Below are 19222 nucleotides of genomic sequence, written 5' to 3' on the forward strand. Positions count from 1 at the left end.
TCTCCCCGTGCTGCCCGATGTCTCCCCGTGCTGCCCGATGTCTCCCCGTGCTGCCCGATGTCTCCCCCGTGCTGCCCGATGTCTCCCCCGTGCTGCCCGATGTCTCCCCCGTGCTGCTCGATGTCTCCCCGTGCTGCCCGATGTCTCCCCCGTGCTGCCCGATGTCTCCCCCGTGCTGCCCGATGTCTCCCCGTGCTGCCCGATGTCTCCCCGTGCTGCCCGATGTCTCCCCGTGCTGCCCGATGTCTCCCCGTGCTGCCCGATGTCTCCCCCGTGCTGCCCGATGTCTCCCCCGTGCTGCCCGATGTCTCCCCGTGCTGCCCGATGTCTCCCCCGTGCTGCCCGATGTCTCCCCGTGCTGCCCGATGTCTCCCCGTGCTGCCCGATATCTACCCCGTGCTGCCCGATGTCTCCCCGTGCTGCCCGATGTCTCCCCGTGCTGCTTGATGTCTCCCCGCTGCCCGATGTCTCCCCGTGCTGCTTGATGTCTCCCTGCTGCTTGATGTCTCCCTGCTGCCGTTCCGCGCTTATCTTCCGACAAGTAAGCAGATGTGCCGAACATCTGTAATCTATTCTTCACTGTGTTCTTCACTGTCTTTTTCACTTAAATGATCCTGTGTTCACAGTGTTCACTGTTTTTATTCTATTCTTCATTGTTCTTCACTGTGTTTTTTTAATTAAATGCTCGATCTCGAGCAGGGGAAATACTCGTCCGAGCAACGAGCCGTTTCGAGTACCTTAATACTCGAACGAGCATCAAGCTCGGACGAGTATACTCGCTCATCTCTAGTAAAGAGGTTTATAAAAGCTACTTCCAGACTAAAACCTACCATAAGAATAGCTGTCCCAAGTTGGGACTTATCTATTGTCTTAAATTATCTTACTGGTCCTCCATTTGAGCCATTAGACTCAAAAAATATTAAAGAGTTGACACTCAAGTTAACCTTTCTCATCGCCATAACATCGGCCAGGCGTTTAGTAGAAATACAGGTATTATCTATCAAAGAACCATACCTAAAAGTATCTGAAGATAGAATAACATTAAGTCTTAATAAAAATTTTATTCCCGAGGTTTCCTCAAGCTTCCATCTAAGCCAGGAGATTATTCTGCCTACATTTTGTCAAAATCCGAAATCCCTGAAAGAAGAAGAATGGCACTCTCTTGATGTCAGAAGGATTCTTCTCTTCTACCTGGAAGCAATAAAGCATTGGCGGAAGGACTCAAATATCCTTCTGCAATTCAGCGGGAAAAATAAAGTCACGAAAGCTTCAAAATCTACTCTAGCGAGATGGATCAAGACTATTATTAAAAATGCCTATGTAGCTCAAAATATGTCAATACCTGAGACAATTAGAGCACATTCCACACGGGCCATGGCAACCTCATGGGCCGAAAAAAGGGGAGCTTCCATTAATGAGCTTTGTAGGGCAGCAACATGGTCTAGTCAGTTGACGTTTGTAAAACACTATAGGTTAGACCTACAAAATACAAAAGAACTAGCTTTTGGCAGAAAAGTACTACAAGCTGTTGTCCCTCCCTGAAAAATTAATTTGTTATGTCTCCAAGTGGGGCCGTCATGGGGGACGCAATTGAAAATGGGAATTATTCTCCCCATTAATTCGGTTTCCATTAGTCCACCATGTATATTCCCACCCATATGTATTATACTGAACTTTACTGAAAAATTGTGTGTGATTTAACATACAATAAATGAATTGCATCCGCTGCCGGTGTAGTTATTTGGTAGTCACTGGAGTGTAGATGCAGGGGGTGGATATTTAACTTCTCTGCTTCCTGTCCCTACAGAGGTCAAGGGGTCATCCTCCAAGTGGGGCCGTCATGGTGGACTAATGGAAACCGAATTAAAGGTGAGAATAATTCCCATTTTTTATGGTACGGTGAACAGTGTAATAAAATAAGGTGAAAACAAGGATTAATGATTTTATTTTCCTTGACCCAGAAAGAGTTAAAAAAAAACCTCATCAATAAGTTGTAGACACCCCAGAATGAAGTATCTGAATAGAGCATCTGATCCTTCAAAAATAACCCCACAAATGTCCACAAAAAAATGTGTAGCCTATACAATTTCTCCTTTCTGTTTTAACCCCTTTAAAACACCTAAAGAGTTAACAAATTTCCTAAATGTTCTTGTACATAGCTTAACATAATAGTTTCTATAATTTGGTCATTTTTGGTGTTTTACTGTTATTTAGGCTTTGAACTGTTCCTTTAAAAATGTATTTTTGGCGATTTTCATGAAAATTGCATCTAAATTTTTAAGCTTCATAATATCCTTGTAATGTCTGTGCATAAACGTCGCACTATCCGCAGTTTGCGGAATAGATGGCATTTATTTGTGTGTGAATTGTGGCTTAGTGTTTGTGTTTGGATTAACTGAGCCACACCCTGCTCCTTGCATTTCATTCCTGCCCAGCAAGGGTTACAAGCCTGATGGACAGTTCCCCCAGTGGCTGCTGGGGGTGTGTCTGGGTACGGCTTTATATACCTGCCTACTCCCATCATACCTTGATCTTACCTCTGTATCTAGTGCTCTTTCTATCTTGTTTGGTGTTCTGTGTTTTGTATCCGATTCTGTACCTTTGCAGCCATCTTGATCTTGACCTGTCTCTGCTTGTCTGCCTGTATCTAGACCTGACCTGTATATTACCCGCTTGATCTTGACTTGTCTCCACTTGTATGCCTGTATCTGGACCTGACCTGTATATAACCCGCTTGATCTTGACCTGTCTCCACTTGTATGCCTGTATCTGGACCGGACCTGTATATAACCTGCTTGATCTGGACCTGACCTGTGTATATCCTGCCTGAAGACCTGTATATATAACATTGTTTGTCCCTCAGTATCTTTTACCTCCTAGTGTTATCCCGCTTTCCCTGTTTCAGACCTGTGTTAGTATTCTGTGCACCAGTGGGAACACTGGTCTATTCCTGTATTCCAGTTACCTGTCCGCTCCACCATCCAGCAGCTGCCAGACGAAGCAAGAATTCCCTTTCATCTTGTAGGGTCGCTCAGGGACTGTCAGTTAGGGTTTCCTAACAGTATAGTGGGTTTCCCTTATCAGGGCGATTCATCTGCTTTAGGCAGGGCCTTAGCCCGCAGGGACATCGCAGGGTGAGTTCGCCACCACTTACCTAGTCTAACAGCTAGCGCCAAGCCTGATTGTGGTTGCTGGACAGGTGCTGACTAGAGATGAGCGAGCACTAAAATGCTCGGGTACTCGTTATTCGAGACGAACTTTTCCCGATGCTCGAGTGCTCGTCTCGAATAACGAGCCCCATTGAAGTCAATGGGAGACTCGAGCATTTTTCAAGGGGACCAAGGCTCTGCACAGGGAAGCTTGGCCAAACACCTGGGAATCTCAGAAAAGGATGGAAACACCACGGAAATGGACAGGAAACAGCAGGGGCAGCATGCATGGATGCCTCTGAGGCTGCTTAATCGCACCATTATGCCAAAATTATGGGCAACAGCATGGCCATGACAGAGTGACAGAATGAAGCTAGATAGCATCTAAAACATCCAATAATTGACCCTGACACTATAGGGGACGGCATGCAGAGGCAGCGGCAGCAGGCTAGAGAGTGTCATGGCGACATACCCTAAATGGACTCAGGCTTCAAACCAATGGGTGGCAGAGAGGAACCAAAGGAGGTGAGCAAGAAGCGCTCAAATAATATCGGTACATGATAAAAGTTTGCCAGTATATTTTGTGGATTACACAGCAGGGTGGCAACAAAGTTAACATGGAAGCCATGAAAACAACCCAAAATTCTGCCTGACACAGCTCGTTTGATAAGGGGACCATGTATGGAGGCAGTGAACTAGTAGTAGATTAAAGGTGCTGCAGTTAAAACTATGTTAGTTGGATCTTGGCATGGAGCTGGCGCTCCGCTGCCAGGCGAGCTTTCGCCAATCCAAGCCCCTGTCTCTAGGCTACTCCCCAAACAGCACTTCTAAGAACCTTTTGTATAAGATCAAGTGTAGTAGCGTTCTTATAAGTTTGGGATATGGCGGGTGAGGGGAATGTAAACAGATGCGCAAGAAGCGCTGAAATAATATCGGTTAATCATAAAAGTTTGCCAGTATATTTTGTGGATAACACAGCAGGGTGGCGACAAAGTTAACAACTTTGATGTGGAATGCCCTGTAATAGCTCTTGGGCGGTGTGCCTTTTATCGCCTAGGCTCAGCAGTTTGAGCACCGCCTGCTGTCGCTTAGCGACGGCACTGCTGCTGTGCCTAGAGCTACCGACTGATGGCGCCATGCCCACGGATGGTAATTCGGAGGAGGAGGAGGTGGAGGAGGGGTGGGAGGAGGAGGAGGTATAGTAGGCCTTTGAGACCTGGACCGAGGTAGGCCCCGCAATCCTCGGCGTCGGCAGTATATGACCAGCCCCAGGGTCAGACTCGGTCCCAGCCTCCACCAAGTTAACCCAATGTGCCGTCAGCGATATATAGTGGCCCTGCCCGGCAGCACTCGTCCACGTGTCCGTGGTCAGGTGGACCTTGTCAGAAACGGCGTTGGTCAGGGCACGGATGATGTTGTCTGACACGTGCTGGTGCAGGGCTGGGACGGCACGTCGGGAAAAGTAGTGGCGGCTGGGGACCAAATACCGAGGGGCGGCCGCCGCCATGAGGTTGCGAAAGGCCTCGGTCTCTACTAGCCTATAGGGCAGCATCTCCAGGCTAAGCAATCTGGAGATGTGGACATTAAGGGCTTGGGCGTGCGGGTGGGTTGCACTATATTTTCTTTTCCGCTCCAGCGTCTGGGGTATGGAGAGCTGAACGCTGGTGGATGCTGTGGAGGATCGTGGAGGCGACGATGGGGTTTTTGTGCCAGGGTCCTGGGCAGGGGGCTGACTATCAGCTGACACAGGTGAAGGAGCAGTGGTGTGCACGGCCGGAGGTGAACGGGCTTGGTGCCACTGATTTGGGTGTTTAGCATTTATATGCCTGCGCATACTGGTGGTAGTTAAGCTAGTAGTGGTGGAACCCCTGCTGATCCTGGTTTGGCAAAGGTTGCACACCACAGTCCGTCGGTATTCCGGTGTTTCCTTAAAGAACCCCCAGACTTCTGAAAATTTGGCGCTGATGCACCTGCTCTGGCCCTGCCTCTCCGTCTGGCCCCACCACTGCCTCTTCCAACCTGTTCTGCTATAGGACTCTCCTCCGTCTCAGAAGCACTGTGTTCACCCGGCCTCTCAACCCAGCTTGGGTCTGTCACCTCATCATCCTCCGATCCCTCAGTCTGCTCCCCCCTCGGACTTCCTGCCCTGACAACAACTTCACCACTGTCTGACAACCGTGTCTCCTCATCGTCGTTTACACACTTCTGCCACTACGTCAAGAAGGTCATCATCACCCACAGACTGCGACTGGTGGAAAACCTGGGCATCGGAAAATTGCTCAGCAGCAACCGGACAAGTGGTTTGTGACTGTGGGAAGGGTCCAGAAAACAGTTCCTCAGAGTATGCCGGTTCAAATGCCAAATTTTCCTGGGAGGGGGCAGACTGGGGGGGAGGAGGCTGAGGTGCAGGAGCTGGAGGAGTGCCGATTTCGGTGACATGGGTGGACTGCGTGGAAGACTGACTGGTGGACAAATTGCTCGAAGCATTGTCGGCAATCCACGACATCACCTGTTCGCACTGTTCTGGCCTCAACAGTGCTCTACCACGAGTCCCAGTAACTTCAGACATGATGAACCTAGGGAGTGTAGCTCTGCGGCGTTCCCCTGCTCCCTCATCAGCAGGTGGTGTCTCACCCCACCCAGGACCACGGCCTCTGACCCCTGCAGTAGATGGACGCCCACGTCCCCGCCCTCGTCCTCGTCCTCTACCCCTAGCCCTCGGGTTAAACATTTTGAAAATGAAAGTTATATAACTTTAATTTTGTTTTTAACTTTTTTTTGTTTTTTTTGTGTTTTTTAGGTTTTTTTTGTGTTTTTTAGTTTTTAAAACCAAACAATGCTATCCTATTGCTATGGCTATTTTCTAGCCAAGTATGAAAGCACACTGATGAGATGACGCTGAGTTATGAAAAAATAAACGTAAAATAAAAAGGAAATGGCAGACTGTGCCTAATTGAAATCCAACCCCTAATAAATTTTCCCACTTCGGTCTTTGCGATGGATATGTGCGTCACTAAGCGCTAAACACAGCGGTCGCAAGTCTCACTCCAAATTCCTCACAATTGGCTAGTATATGCACTGCAGCAAGGACAGCCACCAGCAGATCAACCAGAAATAAAATATATATAACGCTATTGTAGGCGTAAGCAAGCCGTTTGGATTCTCCTTTGGCTATTTTCTAGCCAAGTATGAAAGCACACTGATGAGATGACGCTGAGTTATGAAAAAATAAACGTAAAATAAAAAGAAACTGGCAGACTGTGCCTAATTGAAATCCAACCCCTAATAAATTTTCCCACTTCGGTCTTTGTGATGGATATGTGCGTCACTAAGCGCTAAACACAGCGGTCGCAAGTCTCACTCCAAATTCCTCACAATTGGCTAGTATATGCACTGCAGCAAGGACAGCCACCAGCAGATCAACCAGAAATAAAATATATATAACGCTATTGTAGGCGTAAGTAAGCCGTTTGGATTCTCCTTTGGCTATTTTCTAGCCAAGTATGAAAGCACACTGATGAGATGACGCTGAGTTATGAAAAAATAAACGTAAAATAAAAAGGAAATGGCAGACTGTGCCTAATTGAAATCCAACCCCTAATAAATTTTCCCACTTCGGTCTTTGCGATGGATATGTGCGTCACTAAGCGCTAAACACAGCGGTCGCAAGTCTCACTCCAAATTCCTCACAATTGGCTAGTATATGCACTGCAGCAAGGACAGGCACCAGCAGATCAACCAGAAATAAAATATATATAATGCTATTGTAGGCATAAGTAAGCCGTTTGGATTCTCCTTTGGCTATTTTCTAGCCAAGTATGAAAGCACACTGATGAGATGACGCTGAGTTATGAAAAAATAAACGTAAAATAAAAAGGAAATGGCAGACTGTGCCTAATTGAAATCCAACCCCTAATACATTTTCCCACTTCGGTCTTTGCGATGGATATGTGCGTCACTAAGCGCTAAACACAGCGGTCGCAAGTCTCACTCCAAATTCCTCACAATTGGCTAGTATATGCACTGCAGCAAGGACAGCCACCAGCAGATCAACCAGAAATAAAATATATATAACGCTATTGTAGGCGTAAGTAAGCCGTTTGGATTCTCCTTTGGCTATTTTCTAGCCAAGTATGAAAGCACACTGATGAGATGACGCTGAGTTATGAAAAAATAAACGTAAAATAAAAAGAAACTGGCAGACTGTGCCTAATTGAAATCAAACCCCTAATAAATTTTCCCACTTTGGTGTTTGAGGTGGATATGTGCGTCACAAAGCGCTAAACACAGCGGTCGCAAGTCTCACTCCAAATTCCTCACAATTGGCTAGTATATGCACTGCAGCAAGGACAGCCACCAGCAGATCAACCAGAAATAAAATATATATAACGCTATTGTAGGTGTAAGTAAGCCGTTTGGATTCTCCTTTGGCTATTTTCTAGCCAAGTATGAAAGCACACTGATTAGATGACGCTGAGTTATGAAAAAATAAACGTAAAATAAAAAGAAACTGGCAGACTGTGCCTAATTGAAATCAAACCCCTAATAAATTTTCCCACTTTGGTGTTTGAGGTGGATATGTGTGTCACTAAGAGCTAAACTCAACGGTAGCAAGTCCCCCTGCAAATTCCTCACAATATGGTACTAGCTGCACTACTAGTGCCAGCAAGCCCAGCCACAAGCAAACAAAAAAAAAAAAAGTATAACGTTATTGTAGCCTCTCCTGCCTAACAGTAATCTACTAGCACCCTAACGCTGTCCCTGACCAGCAGCAGCTCTCTCCCTAGCGGCATCCAGACACAGAATGATCCGAGCAGCGCGGGCAGCGGCTAGTCTATCCCAGGGTCACCTGATCTGGCCAGCCAACCACTGCTATCGACGTGTAAGGGTACCACGTCATGCTGGGTGGAGTGTAGAGTCTCCTGGCTTGTGATTGGCTCTGTTTCTGGCCGCCAAAAAGCAAAACGGCGGGAGCTGCCATTTTCTCGAGCGGGCGAAGTATTCGTCCGAGCAACGAGCAGTTTCGAGTACGCTAATGCTCGAACGAGCATCAAGCTCGGACGAGTATGTTCGCTCATCTCTAGTGCTGACAATCTTAGAAAAATAAGAGGACACCTGAAGAATCATGACACCATTTGGTAAATTATTTTTATCATGTTATTTGAGTGGTCTGACTATTTGTCTGGAAAAGCAGAAGATTTTAAACTTTGAAAATTGATCACTTCACCTGAATTTGTTAAAGTATTCCAAACTTTTAACCACTTATAATGAAATATGTTAGACTCTAAAAATAGGCTCTGGGCAGGAAGGTCAAAACTGGCTTTAGAGTCAAGGGGTCAAGATGGTGAATATTGACACTAGGATTGTACTGATAGAGTAAAGTCTTTCAAAGAGCTTCCCGACTCATATATTATTGGCAAACATAACTTAATCTCAGGTACCACTGTCCACTCATTGCAAACACAAGACATGGGTAAGGGAGCCCATTTCTAAGATGTGGGGCTCAGGGGTAGAAGCTGCAACCTTAAAAATGTGACCATCCTTTGGGTCAACATCTGCAAAGAGTTTGTATGTTCTCTCCGTGTTTGCGTGGGTTTCTTCCATGGTGCTCCAGTTTCCTCCCACACTCCAAAACATACTGCTAGGTTGATTACATTGTGAGCCCCATTGGGGACAGGTACTGATTTGGCAAGCTCTGTGTAGCGCTGCATAATCTGCGTGCACTATATAAATAAAGGAATTTTTATTAAGCATAAATCATTCCAGAATTTAATACATGTGGATCTATATTTTATCTTCCATTTCATTATAAAATGTATCCTCTGAAGTTGGGCATATTGTATTCAGCATGTCGGGACACGTGGACAACAGCAGACCAAATTTGCTCAGTTAAATCCTTGCTTGTAAATGCTTTGTTTTAAGAAGTAATCTGAACCTCCATCTGCTTGGCAGTCTCTTGGCAGGATTATATTTGACTAAATAGTAGCCTTTTGATAAATAGTGTCGAGTTTTATAGCTGCGCTGATCACATATGACTCACGCTCATTTTTCCCTCTATTTAGTAGAGTTCATTGCTGCTCAAACAGTTGTGTGGTAATTAAACAGCAGATGTTAAACTCTATAGTTCTCATTCCTGTTCCTTCCTACAAACCAAAAAAATGTGGTCCTTGTAAATAAAGCAGAGGTGCACGGACCTCACCTTTCTCAGGGTGCTGTATATGAATTATAATATGATGTGGCAGCGGTGCTGATCTAAATAAATACTCTAAAATTATAAGTAAGATCAAATTGTTTCATTGTGCTATGACTGCATCTATAGTTAGGACTAACCATGTTTTTGTATGCGTAGATATGTTAAAGGGAATCTACCACTAGGAAAGCCACTGTTTAAACCAAGCGTTTTCGCCCTAATGCAAGATTTTATCATGATTAGCCATACAACCTTGTCATTAATGCGAAGATTTGTTTTTGAAATTATGCAAATTACACCCAGGCGCTCCTGGCAGGTTACCTAGGAGGCTACACCTCCTGTGCTGTGTAACTCACTCACTCCCTCCCATTCTGCAGTTCCTGAGAGCTGGTGATGTCAACTGGTTGTCGGGAACTCTTGGGCATACATACCTCATCATCACTGTCATGCAGACGGCTGCTCCACAGTGCAGCTGCGCAATATAACTTGGAAGCGGCTTCAATGTGAACAGACAAGGGTGGTGAGAGTCAGGTGACGTCACCAGCTCTGTGGAGCTTTCGGAATGGGAGGGAGTGGACTCCACAGCATACAGGAGGCATGCATTATTTAAGAGTGTCGGAGCACCCGGGGTGATGTGCCAGGTGCACCCTGGCCTAATTTACATAATCTTAAACAACAAGGTACGCTTTGTTTAAATAGTGGTGTTTGATATGCTTGGTTTAAATAGTGGTAGAATTTTCATGAATGGGTTGTCTGAGTTTATTAAAAAATCAAGAGGTGGCCTGGATGGGAGCTGTAAACAAAAAAAAAATAAACCTGTACTTAAGCTGGGCTCCAACAGCTTCCACCTGGCACACCCACCCATCTCAGCACCCGATACACATTGAAACTAATGCTATACCTGGAGCTGGGACAGGAGAGGGCATGACAGGTGGCCAGAAGTTGTCAGAGCCAAGCACGTGCAAGTGTGACCAGCCATTTTTTAATAAACTTGGACAACCCCTTTAACGTGAACCTGTGACAAAAATGCATGTGAGACAAACAGAGAGAGGGAAATAAGATGTTGACTGATTTCTAAAAAAAAAAAAAATAATTAATAAGAGTAAACTAAATGAAAACTTTAGACCAGTCTGACACCAATGTAATTCTGCTGGAGTGGTGTAGGCAACCAGTAACAGGAATGTGCCCATTTTCTCCAAGAGGTCCTGGACATAGTGTAAAATGCAGATCTGTTTTTCAGGGTGGGATAACTTTGTCTCAAAGCTGCCTAAAGGGGAACCTCCTTAATGTAAAGCACAACTTTTTCAATAAGATTATTGAAGTGATGTGAAGAGAAAAAGTCATGGATGACCTTAAGGGGATTGTCTTTAAGGTAACATCAAGGCAAAGTTATTGCACCCTGGAAAATAGATTTATATATATTTATTTCCCAGAATCCCCAGCACAGTATGCATGGCCTTTAAAGGGAACCTACCACCACGAAACTACCTATAAAGGTAGATCGGGTGGTAGGTGGATCAATAGGACGTGAGGATAGCCCTTTTAAGGGCTAATCCTCACGTCCCCGCAATGTTTTGAAAACTTTTATTGCCCCTATATTCAAATTTTCTTATGCGGCTACTGGGGCGTGGAGTAGCCGCATCTGAGGTTACACGAGGCGGCTACTCCACGTGTAAAATTTGAATATTAGGGCAATAAAAGTTTTCAAAACATTGCGGGGACGTGAGGATTAGCCCTTAAAAGGGCTATCCTCACGTCCTATTGATCCACCTACCACCCGATCTACCTTTATAGGTAGATTTGTGGTGGTAGGTGCCCTTTAAGTCTTCATACACCTACACAGGTGGCCATTAATGGCAAAATCTCCATAAGGAGAATAGCTTATTGCCTTACCTGAAGATCCCATAGTTACTTATAGTTACTCAGTCATCACTAAGCAGTTTTTCTCTCAAATTAAATATTACTAATTTGAATAATAACTTCCTTAGCAGAAGTAATATAATGTTAGATATCTGAAGTTCATAGCAGAAATAATAATACATTCTTCTGTTAAACTTTGGAGCAATATGAAATCTTAAGAACCTTTGCTGTTCTTTTTAGATGATTTCTATTGTAACTGTTCTTTGAATAAGTAGCAGCTTGAGGGCAATTTTTTCCTCAAACAGAAGGGCAAGTAAACTTTATAGGTGGAAATAGCTCCCATAGCAGCTGACTAGCTATTAAGCTAACACTTCCCGGCACATAAAATCATCATTAGCAGCTCAGGAACTTCCATGAACTCAAATAGTTATAGAGGTAAATATGGAGACCAGTAGAACTTTTCAATCCAACTAATCGTAAAGTGAACTGATGTACATTTTCTACTAAAGACATAATAGCTCACATTATCTATGGGATTAATAAAGAAATATCCCATTTATTTTGTCTTTTTTTAAACACAGTTAGTCTGCTATTTAACTAGGACTTGGCAGCTACAGCTTAGCTTTTTACCTGGTTTGTATCATTACAACGTGTTTTAAAATTTTATTATCTTATCTCTGTTTAATGCACCTTTAAAAATAGTCCTAGTTACTGTATATACTTGATATAAATTGACCAGATTATAAGCAGAAGAACCTAATTTTAACAAAAAAACTGTGAAAACCTATTGAGTATAAGCCAATGGTGGGAAATGAATTGGTCACAGCCTCCAGTCAGTATAAAGCCGACCAGCCCATATTCCCCAGTACATAGCCTGCCAACTCCTGCCCCCCTGTATATAGGCTGCCAAACCCTGCCCCCCAGTATATAGCCTGCCAGCTCCTGCCCCCAGTATATTGCCTGCCAGCCCTGCCCCCTAGTACATAGCCTGCCATTCCCTGCAGTATATAGCTAGCCAGCCCCCCCCCCAGTATATCGCCTGCCAGCCTCTGCCCCCTCAGTATATAGCCTGCCAACCCCTGCAGTCTATAGCCAGCTGCTGCCCCCTGTAGTATATAGCCTGCCAGCTCCTGTCCCCCAGTAAATAGCCTGCCAGCCCCTATAGTATATAGCCCCCCCCCCCCAGTATATAGCCAGCTCATGCCCCCCAGTATTTAAAATAAATTAACATTGTATTCACCTTTTGGATGCCCCCTGAATGTCCTCTCCTTACTTCTGATGCTCGGGTTCCTCTTCAGGTCCATCTACTTCTCTTCCGCTCCTATTCGGCTCCTCTTCAGGTGTTCCCGCTCAGCTGGCACACAGAATGACGTCAGCTGCTACTCGACATCATTGTTGTGAGCCACCGCCTTCGCAAGTGGACTTGGAGGACCCGAAGTGTCTCCTTCTTCTGCATGTAATACAGGCTTTTGGCTTATAATGAAATCTCCTCTGACATTGTAGTTGTTTCCGATATAGACAATGGCAGATTGGGCACCCAATTCGCCCACCAGGGTTGGCAGGGCTTATTATCGAGATAAAGAAAATAAAATGCAGTTGTGTCTGTAAGACACAATGGTTCTGTGAATACTGACATCAGGCAAGCTGAAGAAACACTGAAACCCAGAGTAACGTGGAAAGTTCACATTTATACCCTTACTGTATCCTGCACCCCATGGGGTTTGATATGCAATTTTTTACGAATCCAGTTTGCATAGGCTAATTTATTAGCACCATAAATATATCAGCATGGATAACATCAAGACATATTAATAGTGATATTAAAATCAATACAGACGGTCCCCTACTTAAGGACACCCGACTTACAGACAACCCATAGTTACAGACGGACCCCTCTGCCCACTGTGACCTCTGGTGAAGCTCTCTGGATGCTTTACTATAGTCCCAGACTGAAATGATCAGCTGTAATGTGTCTGTAATGAAGTTTTATTGATAATCCTTGGTCCAATTACAGCAAAAATTTTGAAACTCCAATTGTCACTGGGACAAAGAAAAAAATTTGTCTAGAACTTCAATTATAAAATATACAGTTTCGACTGACATACAAATTCAACTTAAGAACAAACCTCCAGACCCTATCTTGTATGTAACTCGGGGACTGCCTGTATAGGACAAGCATCAGTTAGCCAGACATCTTTTGTGGTGGCAATGTCATTCCATGTGAATAGAAGAATTGGAATTTGGAATAGTGATATGGCAAAGATGCAAACACAGCTTGGCCTCTATGGGGGAAATGTATCACTCCTATTGCATTCTTTTTCTTTTTTTGCACAACTTTTTGTGCGACTTTTGCAGTTTGTGACTTTTTAGGTGCAGAATCAAGAAGCGTACCAAAATTAGCTGCCTCAAAGATTTAAGGCAGTAGCCGTATTTATCTTTGTAGCCCAGATGTTTGTGAAACTTGTGCGACTTTTGGGCTCTCAAATTGTCCCAATCTTGCACCTTACAAGTCGCAAAACAGAGCATGCTAGACCCAGACTTACTTTTGCAACTGCTATTTGGGACTAAGAAGTGAGACAAAACAGGCAACTCATCACATGTATCACAAAAGGGGAAAAACTTAAGATACATTGCAATTATTAAGTAGGCCAACTTCAGGAAACTTGATAAAGTGGCAGATGAAAAACTATGATACATGCGTCCCTATGTCTAGAGAGCCCAAAGGGTCATTTGCAAACAAAAAATGCTAATTAAAAATAATTGATAAAAGATTAACTGTTCGCTTTCATTTTTTTCTGTCAATAGTAGGATACTATGTCATGTCTTTATGATAGGTATTGCACTTTAATGAAACCTTATGATGAAATCCTGGTATTCAACAAAAAGTAATATTACAAAGTATACTTCAACTACAATATTTTCAACTAATGTCCAAATCTTATGTTGCTGAACTAGAATTGTCTATTCTTTTCATGTCATTTTTATTTAAATAGTAATAGAAAAGAGAATAGGAAGAAAGTTAAATGCTCCATAATTAAACCAAATGTCTATCTGCCCCTTGTCAAATACAGATAGGGGAAACGACATATGAAAATGACCTTTCTGTTCCATATAGCAAAATCTGTTCTAAGATCTATAATGGATTTCTCTCCGGCTGCCAATTTACACAGCATAACAGCTTTTCAACTCAGCAATTGGAATGTTACATATTAAAGGAATCATCAGCCTGGTTATTCACTAAAATGTCTGTCTTCTGAGTTTCTAATCCTATAAGTAAGTTTCTAGTATTATAAAATGTGCAAAAATTATATGCTCTCAGGGACTCAATTTTAATTTACCCCTCATGTCTATCAGCTTGTCAATGGTAACACCTTTTCCAGAACAATGAGGAGGAAAGCAGAATAATGAATAAAATGATAACATTGAGTCATATATTTAATGATATATAAATGTGATAAGGATGTCTACATTGAACAGTATCACATTACAGGAGACACTTTTGGGTTCATTAGACTTTCGCATTTCGTCTGTCATATATTTCAAATCATGTAGAGCTTTAAAATCTTGTGGTAATAACTTACAGTATTTTTCAGACTATAAGGCGCACCGGATTATAAGGCGCACCATCAATAAATTTGTGCTAAAACCTCTAGGTTCATGTATAAGGCGCATTGGATTATAAGGCGCACCTGATTATAAGGATGAATGACCAGCAGGTGGCAGACCTGTGCACAGTTCAAGGCAGCTGTTGTCTGTAAGTACAGTTCATATATAAGGCGCACATGACTTTTTCGAGAAAATCAAAGGATTTTTTGTGCGCCTTGTAGTCCGAAAAATATGGTAACCTGTGTCTTTACTTACATAATGTAGCTTTGTGCACTTGGCATTGTCATGTTGGAAAAGAAAATGACCTTTCCAAAGGCACAACTGTGTAAAATGTCTAAGGCCCCTTCTACACCTGCGTTTTTCATGTGCGTGGTCTGCGCGTGCTTTTGACACACAGAGCTTGCATTGCACCCTGTCCCAATGCTTCCACTGGGCTTGTCCTTATTTGCCTTTTTATTTTTCATGTGAACGCATGCGTTTGTTTTCACAATGCAATGATTGAAGTCCCGATCAGGAAATCGAAATGGAAGGATGAAAACGAATTCCCAGTAACAAGAACATTTAAACAAACCCAAAAATAAATAAATAAATACCGGAGGGTAACCAGAAGACACTGGAATGTGACTGCAGGACGAAGCTCAACCAACAACTGATCAAACAAGGTGATGGATAAGTGGCAAAAGCGAATAAACTTTTTTGGGTCTTTGTGGAGCTCTAAATACAAAGTATAAAAGACACCTTTGCTGGATCGCTGGGATACAACTGGATAAACCCATCTCCTACGCTTACGCCGGTGGGGTGGACAACGCCAAATATCACTTCACTCACCATATTTCTGGGATATATACCAACCAACAACAACATCCTTCAAAGTATCAGAATCAGACATGGTTCAACAAACACAGGCAACAAGCAAAAAGACAGAGCCCAAACCAAGCAATAGAGACCATGTGCAATCATGTGACTTTCAAAAAAGCCCTTTTTATGTCGAATTCTGGGACATCTGGGTACCAATTTAAGAATCGTGTGATTTAAAAAACGTACCGAAAACGCACGAAAAATGCGAACAACACGTGCATGAAAAACGCAAAAACACCAATCACTACAAGAAACAAAGGACCAAAAATGCTGCAAAAAATGTCAGTTTTTCACACATTGCACCCTGACAAGTGTGGAAGAGGCCTAAACCTTTACCCCTTAATTAATGAAGGGTTTATGCTAAACCATAAAAAAAAACCCTAGGGGGACATTAATCATAGTCTGTTAGACTGTTTTGAGCGTCTTTTAGCGCAAAAATCTGGCGCATCTCGTTAATTAGGCGCATTTATGGCAAAGTTCGGCACGTAGTGGTTTTGAGTCCCTGCGCCTTATCTGACTTAGTGAGTGCGTCCTAAACAGATGTTGCCACGGGATCTATCACAAAAGTGCGCCTAAAAAGGCACAAAATAGGCGCAGAAAATGCACCTCCTCTGAGCAGGTGCACTTCCAAAAAACTTCCCTTTTCATTACTAAAAACATACATTTTAGGTTCCCAAATTAAGAATTCCCCCTATGCAACATGGAAAATACTTCGGAGTAGTTTTAAAATGTAACATTTCCCCAGTAACGACTCTATCATTGTCTATGGGATCATCTCTGATTATTGTCTTATTGTACAGATCTGAGATTATCAGACTCCATTTCCTGTACATTATAATAAAAAAGGAAAAGACTAATTTCAGCAAGAATTTTTTTTTTTTTTTTTACATCTCTGTAACTTTTAGTCCCTGCAGTTACATCACAATGATAGTTTTTTTGTGCAGAGATGAAGCCCTGAACGTTCTGTCATCTTTTCTAAGTCTCCTTTCATTATTGCTCACAAATGAGATCTAACAATTGCGCCAAATTTGGCGCTAATTTAGGCGCAAATGAATGGGACATGCGACAATTCCAAAGTGCATTTACTAAGGCAGAACCAGATCCATCATAGATCAGGAGCCAAAAAGAAGAGCAAACCAGGCGCAAAAACAGGCGAACCTGAGACCCACTATGATTAATGTCCGCCCTAGACTTTGGAGTTTGGCTGAATCTAAATTTTTAAAACCTGTTTGGGTCCGGGTGCATTAAGTGTTTGAATGCTACTGACAGGGAACTATTTTGGAGAGGGTCATTGCTCCCAATGAGGTCAATGGGGAATAGACAATCCTCCCCAAACTCGACGGCAGTTTAGTGGTGGTGCACGTGGCCACTGCGGCTTAAAAGCTGCTTTAAATGCGACTTTGTCAGCAGCATTTAAAGAATTAACGATGAAGGGGGAGGGTTGAGCCAAACTTTGTGGGTCCACACAGCAATACATATAATCCCTTCCACCACCTCATTTTGCATTAGACATTCTGTAATGTTGGCAGCACTGTCAGATTCTTCCACCAAATCCAGATTCATGCTTAAGACTGCTTCAAGGTTAAAAGAAATCGATCATTCCAGACACACCTCTAATATTCTAGAAACCATAGACAATTTTGTTTGTCTAGAGTCAGATTACTGGAGTGTCCAACTACAAGAGTTTTCATGGCCTATATAAAACAGACAGCAGGTTTTAGACCTGCCGTGTAACCCAACCGGATTGACTGGTAATGAGCAGTCATAGTTTTTAATTGTTAACATGAAAATCATTGGGTGCTCATTTTCGATCACGTGATCGGATAGAAACCCTCACCATGGCATTTGCATTGTGTCCCTAAACGTAATGCAAGCACCACGTGTGAATGCAGACTAAGGGAATTAGTCTTTGGTCTTTTCTGTGGAGAGATTGGGGTAGGACGTTATGGAGTTAAGCTGGACACACAGACACAGAGAAGAATTGGAGTCAAAAAATGTAGAAAGGGAAAAACACAAGAATCCAAATACCTGCAAACAGAGCAAACCTTTGCTTGGAACTACTGTATGGAACCACAACGCTCAGTCGCCTCTCAGTGGAGGGGGATCCTTCAATAACCACAGATGAGCAGTCTTTGTCAGGAGACAAACTTGTTTTACACTGTTCATATATAAAGTGAAACAAAGTTAATGTAAAAGTAGTGAGAAAAAAAATGATGCTGTTGTTGACTTTATCTGAAATAAGATCATTAACCTAATTAACCTGATCCTCTCCCCCGCAAAACACAAGAAAGTCACTTAGTGCATATAACAGAGCTCATCATTTACTTTGCAAATCTAATGAGACTACCACAAGAAGAAAGCAAGTATACAAATCAGAAGACGGCGCTTCTAGTAATCTGACAATTTGTTTCATGATTGCAGTGCAAAGTAAATATTCACTTAGGGAATCATTTATCAAAGTCTCCATGTTGAAAACAAGTACAGAAAAGCATTGGCTTTATTAGTTTTTCCCAGATCTGCAACAAAAAGACTTTTGTATGCAAATTGTATGAAAGAAATTTGGTCTATGAACTGAAGAAATAGCAATAAATTAAAAAAATTAAAAAATAAAGCAAATGAGAATAAAAAATATTGTTAGTTGCATCACAATTTATTGCCCAATATTTGACATCTCAAATATAGTTACATCATGTTGAGCAGATCCTCTGGATGAATATTGAAGGATTATATAAAATATATTTTTGAGCCTAACACAATATGTTATCTAATGTTTTACAAGCTGCATCGTTTAGAGGCTCATCCAATTTGTAAATTTGTCAAGACCTGTCCCGAGGTTGGGACCTGTAAAATGTGAGTGTCCCGCACCAAAATATAGGGTAATACCTGTAACCACCAGACATTACGTACAGTACAGAATCTGGGGGGAAGTACTGGGACATTGAATAAGTGTGATGTGTACGTGAATAAAATATATTCTGAAAAAATGTTTATTAAAGGCATTTTCATGGCAGTTTCTAGTGTCAAGTCATAGGAATGTCTTACTTTATGTCTGACTCCAACGCACTAATATTCCGGTAGTATGTAGCATGTATAAGTCCTGTGGACCTCTGAATTTATCTATGGAATATGTGTTTCAATGTACGCAATATTCCTTGTATAAGCTGTATTCATGGTATGGTGGTATTTTGTGGCCACGTTGTGGTATTATATGGGACTTACAGAATCAGGGTATCACTGATAATGTTGTTTTTTGAAAATTTTGATTTATTCAGAAGCAGTATGTAGGTAATATTTAGTTACTGTGTAGAGGTAGAATTTAGTCCTACTATAGTGGTATTAGTATCAAACTATTTGGGAGGGGTAGACTTAAAATCAGCCATATAGCTAAATGTAGCAGTGTTGTTTTTACAGTATTTAAACATTTTGTGCCCCAATTTTAATTGGGCCACACTTGGCCTTGTATTATTTTAGGAGGGGGGCTCAAAGTTTTTATCATCTAACCTTTTTTTTTGATACATTACATGTAATTATTATTCAGGAGGTTCTCAATTAAATTAAA

The 19222-nt window shown here is 42.6% G+C and overlaps 1 long non-coding RNA gene across 1 annotated transcript in view; it reads right to left on the reverse strand.

Annotated features, from left to right (window-relative positions):
- The window catches only part of LOC140126439 (uncharacterized), a 126588-nt gene that overhangs the window by 37919 nt on the left and 69447 nt on the right, over positions 1–19222 (reverse strand). The window contains exon 3 of the long non-coding RNA XR_011854828.1: positions 17692–17821. This is a non-coding gene — a long non-coding RNA (uncharacterized lncRNA). The remainder of the gene's footprint in view (positions 1–17691; positions 17822–19222) is intronic.

Source organism: Engystomops pustulosus, chromosome 4 (genome assembly GCF_040894005.1).
Source record: "Engystomops pustulosus chromosome 4, aEngPut4.maternal, whole genome shotgun sequence".
Taxonomy (NCBI): Eukaryota; Metazoa; Chordata; class Amphibia; order Anura; family Leptodactylidae; genus Engystomops; species Engystomops pustulosus.